Here is a 9,556-nt window from a genome sequence, read left to right as displayed (position 1 = left end):
AAATTAATATAATAATTATTATGGTTAAGTAATTTAAAGTAGTAAACATGCATATTAGTTATATATTTGTTGGTGTTTATGCATTTTAATATTAAAATTAAAATATTAAGTGCATATGTTAGTGGGTATAAGTTGATAAAAATGTGGTCATTATTTCAGTGTAACTCTTGTAGCCACTATTGCCATGATCTATAACTAATTTCACCCATTATTTTACCTCATTATATGTTGTAACTTATGTAACCTTTAGACCATTCATTTACTTACATTATTATCCACATTATTCTTATTCAATACAAATAATAATTCCTCCCCTATAAATAGTAGTGTTTCTTCATCTGTGAAGTGTATGTCAAAAAAGATGAGAAGTCTGAAAAAATATTTTAGTGTGTAGTGTAGTAAGTGTAGTGAAAGAGAGTTGAGACAAAGAAAGTATTTTTAACTTCAACTATATTCACTATATAAAAGAGAATATTTATATGTTGAAGGAATGTGTTCTTATGTAGGGCTTCAGACTCTTCAACTAAATTTGGAGTTGCTTGAGTTATACGATGTTGTTGGGCTGTTGTATCATGGAGGGGACGAGTCAAGTGTGATATTGCTGGATCAGTGTAGATTATGCTGCATTGGACTTGAATCTCTCTGAAGAGAGCGAGATATCAACGCCTCAGCCTGAATGATATTTTATTCATTTTTATTATTTTATTTTCAGCTGTAATTTATTGTGTTTGTAGTATATTACACCTACAATTTTAAGGAGACTCATGTTTTGTTACAGTTTGAAAAAGTGCGGATATCAAGATAGAAGTCTCAACAACATTCCGCTCAAACGTCACTCTCTTCAAGAGATGGAAGAGAAGGGGTGTACGGTAAAGTATTTTTCTACTTGATCAATTCAAGAGGAGAAGATGTAACGAAAAAAAATTTACCTAATATTTTCATGAATAAAGTGATATTACTTTTAATGAAAAAAATGATATCTGAATTCTTAAAATAGTTGGGGTTCATGAAATGATGAAAAAATATTTATGAAATTGTGATTTGTGCATCTTTGAGAAATGCTCTTAGAAAAGAGTATTAGAAATGCATATATTTATTATGGAATAAATCACATGTTGTAGTTTGGCTATAATGGGATGATTTTTGAATCTAACCTAAGAGTTGTAAATAATTTATGAAAAATATGTCGGGTAGCCATTTAACATGAACTGTTTGGTGAGATAATTTTGTTCTTGGAATGAAAAAATACCACAAATTATGTGATGGAAATTTCCTTGTCAAGTCTTGCAACTCCTTTTGATCAGGGGCGGAGCTATGACCCGGCGAGGGTGGTCATATGAACAACCTTTGTCGGAAATTTTTTGCGAGTATATATACTAAATATCAATATTTTCGGATATATACTAATTGTTGAACAACCTTGACACAATAAAGGTAGATAGTCTAGCGGTTAAGGTTGTGCAAAGACGCCTCAGTGTTTCGGGTTTGAGCCCAAGTGTAGGCGTTTTCTTTAAATTTTTTTCGTTATTCCTTTTTTTCTCTTAAAAAAGGCAAAACTCAGCCCGGGATCGAGCCCAGGCTTGAACATTTCGTTTATTTTATTTTTGTTCCATTTTGCTCTTTAAAAAAAGTACAAAAGTGACCTTTTTTAAGTTAAGAAAAAACAAAAGGTCTACTTTTGACTTTTCTTAATTTTAAAAAAAAAATAGATTCATAGTTATTTGTCTTTTCCGTTTAGTTTTTTGTCTTCTCTTTCTCCCAAAAACCCTTTACAACTTTACTCTTTATCTTTCTCTCTTCTCAACTTTCATACATATTTGCAAAGTTTTAAGAAATTCGAAGCTTTAATCATTGTATATTTCTTCCTCAATCGCCATTGAAGTGTGAAAAGGTATTTCTTAATTCTTTTTTTCCTTTAGTTTAGTTTTTTCTAATCATGTGTTGAAAGACTTGAATAGCTTAATTTTTATGTTGAAAGCTACTTTATTTATTTGAGTATCCATTAAGTATTTGGTGTATTGTGGATGATTTTTAATAAGAATGGTATACTTTTTTTTTTGTTTCCCACCCGGTGTCCGAAACTCACATTGGAGCTCCGACTAAATCCGGATCGCGCTCTGCAGGGCCCATTCGGGGGTGGCACTCCCAACAGGATTTTCTCCATACCCAGGGCTCGAACCCGAGACCTCTGGTTAAGGGTGAAGCACTCCCACCAGTGCACCACAACCTATATTGGTAAGTATGGTATACTTGACTACTAAAATGAGTTTGGAGAAATATTTTTAGAGTATCCAAAACAAGTTTGGCGCCTCAAAATCAAAATCAACTACGCCCAGATGAAAATGTCAACCAAATAGAGAAAAAAGTATTTAAAGTTGTTTCTAATGAGTGTATTATGAAAACATTTCAAGAGATGAAGTGTCGTCGAGTGCAATTGTAGTTACCACTTTGCATATTTTGGTGTGTATGAAACTATCTATCAATATATTTGTCCTACTTCATCTTCGTTAGTTTATCCATTGATATTTTGTAAGTATTGGTAAGTATGGTATACTTGACTACTAAAATGAGTTTGGAGAAATATTTTTTTAGAGTATCCAAAACAAGTTTGGCGCCTCAAAATCAAAATCAACTACGCCCAGATGAAAATGTCAACCAAATAGAGAAAAGTATTTAAAGTTGTTTCTAATGAGTGTATTATGAAAACATTTCAAGAGATGAAGTGTCGTCGAGTGCAATTGTAGTTACCACTTTGCATATTTTGGTGTGTATGAAACTATCTATCAATATATTTGTCCTACTTCATCTTCGTTAGTTTATCCATTGATATTTTGTAAGTTTCCATTTTAAGAATTTTCATTTTGGATGGTTGGTTAATTTGCTATTGAACAGGTAAAGAGTATGAACAACTTGGAGCACTATGTAGAAATCAATAATTGAGGTATGACTATTTTTGTAGCCAATCTTTATAATCTGACTAGCAAGGTTTATTTTTTTACATTGTCCTAAAGTATGAACACCCTTGACGAAAATCCTGGCTCCGCCACTGCTTTTGATTCAATTGTGAAAATGGTGTGACAAAGAAAGAAGGAGTTTGCTAGCCTAATAAAAACATGAGATTTGTGACTGACAAGTACAGTTGATGTTGCGTTTGCAGTAAAAGTACTTAGCAAGTATGAGTAATTCAAATGAGAAAATTTGGTACTATTTGTTGAAAATGAGAAAAGCAAATTGGATTGTTTGCTGACTCTACTATGGAGTTTGATGTAACAGAAGAAATTAAGCTTCAACTAGTGGAAAAGTGAACTGATTTTACTATATCAAACACTTTATTTTGACAAATTAATTTTTCTAATTTTTATTAATTGTGATAGCATCAACATTATTGGTAGAATACATAATCGTTATTATAACAGTATATTTAGACTCATGAGAAGAAAACACAATATTTTTAGATATATTGATCGTTGGTATACCATCAATATTAATTAATTGTGTTAAATCTTGCAGATTCATAAACTAAGACCTTAGCAAGATAAAAGTTTGAAGCACATAGAGGGGGATGAGATTGAAGCTCATAAAATTCTAAGTCATATATGAGGAAATCCAACCTGAAGACTAGAGATTCCATAACTAGGTTCAATAGGAAAAACGAATCATATGATCACTTGTTGTGAAATGCCCTAATATTTTTTTTTCAATCCTGTGATGTGAGTGCATTTATCCTATAATGATTTGTCGAGGTTGAGTCTTTGAACTCTCAATGAAATTTTGTATCTCATATAGTGGGGTGTCAAATTATAAGAGCACCCTTGACAAATTCGTCTATATGAGTGTGAAAGTAGGTCGCTTTCTATGAGAATGGACTTGTTCTAAAAAACGCTCATGAAAATTGGGATAACTCATGACCGTAAAGTGCTGCTGTGAAAGCGTATGTCAATACCTATATTATTGTGTATAAATAGTGATACTTTATTTCCTTAAGAATTCATAGTTTAACTCTAAAACTGTTACTGACTCATGAGTAAAGGTTATTGTTTTACTAGGTGAATGTTCAATGCAGAGCACATCCTCATTATGCATAAGGGCACAAATGAGTAAGTTCTTGTTTGGGGTATCCGATCGGGTGAAAAATGAGTGTAGAAAGGCTATGCTTCTAGGGAATAGGGATATCTCCAGACTAATGACTCATGCTCAGCAGGTTGAGGGAGATAAGCTTATGGGATTGGCTAAGGATAACAAAAAGGCCGGAACAGGAAACTATGAATACTCACAACAAAAGTCGGATGGTGGAAATCGGTCACAGTTTCAACAGAGATCTACAGCCCCAACACCTTCATCAGCTAGTGCTCCATCTCCCAGGTTTTAACAGGATAAAAAAGGTAGGGCATTAGGCTCTAAGTCTCAGGGAGTGCTTCAGGTAACAGGACCTTTCCAACTTGTCCAAAGTGTGGTAAGAACCATCTGGGCGAGTGTTTTGCAGGCAAGGAAGGGTGCTTTGGGTGTGGTCAGTATGTCCATAGGTTGAAGGATTTCCCTTCTGCCAAGCTGGGGCAAGGAGGTAACAACAATAGGGCTCAGTCTATAGCTCCAGCAGCACTAGTAGATAGCCCAACTCAGTAGGGTGCTTCATTTGGTACAAGTGGTAGTCAGTGCTAGAACAAATTGTATGCTCTCCAGGCTCTCTAGGACTAGGAAGATTCTCTTGATGTGGTCATTGGTACGTTACGAGACTTTCATTTAGACATTTACGCATTGTTAGATCCAGGGGCTACACTGTCTTTTGTAACTCCCAATATAGCAGTAAACTTCGATGTTAGTTCAGAAACTCTCTCAGAACCCTTCTCAGTCTCCAGTTGGTGACCCAGTTATAGCTAGATGAGTATACAGAAATTTCCATATCACAGTCTCTCAGAAATTTACCTCATCAGATCTTGTAGAGTTAGAAATGGTAGATTTTGATATCATTCTAGGCATGGATCGGTTACATTTCTGTTATGCCTCAGTCGATTGTAGAACTAGAATAGTTCGGTTTTAGTTTCCAAACGAGCCAGTCTTAGAATGGAAGGGTAGTAGCTCAATGCCTATAGGTCGATTTATATGTTACCTTAAGGCCAAAAATATTATTTCCAAAGGGTATATCTATCATCTTGTTCGGGTTAAGGATCAAGCTCAGAAACCCCAACTCTTGAGTCAGTCCCAGTAGTAAATGAGTTTTCAGAAGTGTTCCCAAAAGATCTTCTCGGAGTTCCTCCCAAAAGGAAAATTGACTTAGGAATAGATCTCATTCCATATGCCTAGCCCATTTCGATTCCTCCTTACAAAATGGCTCCAGCCGAGCTTGAGGAGTTGAAGGAGCAGTTGAAATACCTTCTAGATAAGGGCTTCATCAGACTTAGTATCTTTCCATGGGTGCTCCAGTGTTGTTCGTGAAAAAGAAAGATGGTTCTCTCAGAATGTGCATTGACTATCATCAATTGAACAAAGTCACCATCAGGAATAAGTATCCCATCCCCAAGATTTATGACTTGTTCGACCAACTTCATGGTGGCGAGTTGCTTTTCTAAGATAGACCTCATAGCTGGCTATCATCATCTTAAAGTCAGAGATAGTGACATTCCGAAGACAACCTTCAGGACTCGGTATGGTCACTATGAATTTGTAGTTATGTCTTTTGGACTAACAAATGCTCCTTCAGCTTTCATGGACTTAATGAACATGGTGTTCAAACAGTATTTGAACTTGTTTGTCATCATTTTTATTGATGATATCCTCATTTATTCTCAGAGTGAAGAGGAGAATGTGACTCATTTGAGAGTTGTCCTGCAAACACTCAAAGATCGCAGTTATTCGCTAAGTTAAGCAAATGTGAATTCTAGTTACAGTCAGATGCTTTCCTTGGTCATGTGTTATATACTGAAGGAATCCGAGTGGATTCTTAGAAAATTGAGGCAGTGAAACACTGGCCCAAACCCACCACTCCAACAGATATCAGAAGCTTCTTAGGTTTGGCTGGTTATTACTAGAGATTTGTTAAAAAAATTTCATCCATAGCTTCCCCATTGACCAAGTTGACTCAGAAGAATGTCAAATTTCAGTGGTTAGATGAGTGTGAGAAAAGCTTCTCAGAACTGAAGACTAGGTTGACTACAGCTCCGGTCTTGACTCTACCAGATAGTTCAGACGGTTATGTATTTATTGTGATGCATCCAGGGTCCGCCTAGGTTGTGTGCTGATGCAGAGAGGTAAGGTCATAACTTATGCTTCTAGACAACTTAAGGTCCATGAGAAGAACTAACAACTCATGACCTCGGTCTTGCAGCTGTAGTATTTTCCCTAAAGATTTGGAGACACTACTTGTATGGTGTTCATGTTTATGTGTTGACAGACCATAGGAGCCTCAAATATGTGTTCACCCAAGAGTTGAATCTTATTGCTTGAATTCCTCAAAGACTATGACATGAATGTGCTTTACCATCTTGGTAAGGCCAATGTAGTGGTTGATGTTCTCAGCAGACTGTCTATGGGTAGTGTACCACATGTTGAGGAAGAAAAGAAAGAGTTAGCCAAGGATGTTCACCGGCTTGCTCGCTTAGAAGTTCGCCTTACAGACACATTAGATGGTGGTGTGATAGTTTAGAATGGATCAGAATCTTCATTGGTAGTAGAGGTTAAGGAAAATTAGGACAGTGATCCTATATTACTTCAGTTGAAAGGTGTAGTTCATCAGCAGAAAGTTGAGGTTTTCTCCCAAGGGGGAGATGGTGTGCTTCGTTACCATGGTCACTTATGTGTTCCTAATGTGGGTGAGTTGAGGCAGAAGATCCTTACATAAGCCCATAATTCCAGATATTCTATTCATCCAGGTGCTACTAAGATGTACCGTGACCTACGGGAAGTCTTTTGGTGGAATGACATGAAGAGGGACATAGTAGACTTTGTGGCTAAGTGTCCTAACTGTCAACATGTTAAGGTAGAACATAAAAATCCAGGAGGTATGACTCAAGGGATTAACATTCCTACATGGTAGTGGGAAGTGATAAACATGGACTTTATTACGGGTTTACCTCGTACTCGCAGACAACATGACTCCATTTGGATGATAATAGATAGAGTCACTAAGTGCGCTCACTTCTTGGATATCAAGACTAAAGATTCAACGGAGGACTACACAAAACTCTACATCAATGAGATAGTCAGGATACATGGGATTCCCTTGTTTATCATCTCAGATAAAGGTCCTCAGTTTACCTCTCATTTTTTGAAATCATTTCAGAAAGGTCTTGGTACTCAGGTAAATCTCAGTACAACATTTCATCCACAGACGTATGGTTAGGCAGAGCGTACTATTCAGACCTTAAAAGACATGTTGAAAGCTTGCGTGATCAATTTCATGGGTAGTTGGGATGATCACCTACCTCTGATAGGGTTCGCCTATAATAATAGCTTCCATTCCAGTATTCAGGTGGCCCCGTATGAGGCACTATATGGGCGTAGATGTAGATCTCTGGTTGGTTGGTTTGAAGTAGGTGAAGCAACCTTGATTGGGCCAGATTCGGTTCATGAGGCTATGGAGAAAGTTCAACTCATCATAGATAGATTAAAGACAGCCCAAAGTCGTTAGAAGTCCTATGCAAATGTGAGGAGAAGGGACTTAGAGTTTGAAATCGATGATTGGGTTTTTCTGAAGGTGTCACCTATGAAGGGGGTAATGAGATTTGGCAAGAAAGGGAAGCTCAGTCCTAGATATGTAGGTCTTTACAGAATCCTGAAAAGGGTTGGTAATGTGGTATATGAGTTGGAGTTGCCAGCAGAACTAGCAGCGGTCCATCCAGTCTTTCACATTTCCTTGTTGAAGAAATGTGTGGGTGATCCAACATCAATAGTACCATTAGAGAGTGTGGCTATGAAGGATAGTCTCACTTATGAAGATGTGCCAGTTGAGATCCTTGATTGCCAGGTTCGTAGGTTGAGAAATAAGGAAGTCGTTTCAGTAAAGGTTTTGTGGAGGAGTCAGTCAGTACAGGGAGCTACTTGGAAAGCAGAAGCAGCCATGATGGCCAATCATCATCTCTTTCCTTCCGATTCCATTTTAGCTTGAGGTAATAGTTCCTCTCCAGTCTCTTAGTTTACTCTTGTGTAATTCAGTCTCAGTATCATGTTCCCTCAGTTATCCTTGCATTTCAGTCTTTTTATTAGTGAGATATCAACTTCTAGTACCTAGTGGTAGGGATTGCAACTCCTTCCCTCCTTACTAAGCTTGTTTAGACTTCATTCGACGACGAATGTTCCCAAGAGGGAGATATTGTAACACCTCAGACTCGGGGAAATAGAAAAATACAGCTTTCCAAAACATGGTGTCAGAACAAATGAAAACAACCCATGGATTGTAGGTAGAATTATGGACCATAGGTGGGGTCCTGTGGTTCAGTCCAAGGGGAATTTCAGAATCTAAACATAAGACCTACGGTCGTGGTCCACGCTTTTTCGATGGACACACGGATCGTAGGTGTGGTCCATCGTTAGGGTCAAAATTTTGATGGTCTCTGATCCCACCCACGGTCAACCAATACAGTCCGTGATTGGACCTACAGACCGTAGGTGAGGGTCATCAGCCAATTAGAGGAAAATTGTTGTTGGGTCAACATCAAACGACCATATATTTTAGCACAAAATGAATTAGGTGGCCCGTGACCTATCAAATTAAAGATAATTGAATCCTCTTTCCAACGCCACCAAGTTTGCTAAAATCCAAGCTTAGAGTAAAACGTTATACTCGTTTTAGTGAAGCCATGTCGGCAGAGCATGAACGACGGCTCCTAACGACGGTTGGTAGGTCAAACGATTGCCCGTCAGTCTTGTAGTAGGTGGCACTCATTAGATTTAAGTCAGGGTCATTTTGGTCCTTTCCCTTATGCTTTGGGCACTTAAACTACACAATTTGATGCTAAACTACGTCATATTACTCAGTTTAAGCCTAATAACTTAGTCAGACATACCCAAAACCTTTATTCACAAAAAATAATCCAAACTTAGAGCAAAAAGGAAAAGAAAGAGGAGCCAGTTTCCCAAGAAACAACTAGAAGGTTTGCTTCAAGTTTCAGTCCCGAAATCAAAGGATTTCTCTGTAGATTTCGTCACCAGGTATGTGGGATTTCACTAGTGTGTTCCTTTCATCCACTAGGTCCCTAGAATTCAGTCAGTTCCTTGATTATACATATCTTATTTAGACTTAGGGTTTGTAAAACCTTGGATATTTAATGTGATTTAGCTGTTGTAGTATCCTAAATCAGAATAACTTGTTTGTTAGAAAGTTTTTTTAATTCCTTGTATGAAACTCAGAACTCTAGTTGTATATATTCTCTTAGTCCATGAATTATACTTGCTAGGTCAGTTGAACAAATAATCATAGTCTAGAGTTTGAATGATACATTATCAGTATATAAATGTTGCATTCTCATAATGCATGTCAGTATTTTGAGCTATTCAGAAATTCAACATTTTAGTTACATTTGTGTCATATACATATTCAGATGGGAGTAGAGTTAGCACCTAG

Source organism: Solanum tuberosum, unplaced genomic scaffold (genome assembly GCF_000226075.1).
Source record: "Solanum tuberosum cultivar DM 1-3 516 R44 unplaced genomic scaffold, SolTub_3.0 scf00247, whole genome shotgun sequence".
NCBI lineage: Eukaryota > Viridiplantae > Streptophyta > Magnoliopsida > Solanales > Solanaceae > Solanum > Solanum tuberosum.
Note: the sequence above shows the minus strand (reverse complement) of the source record.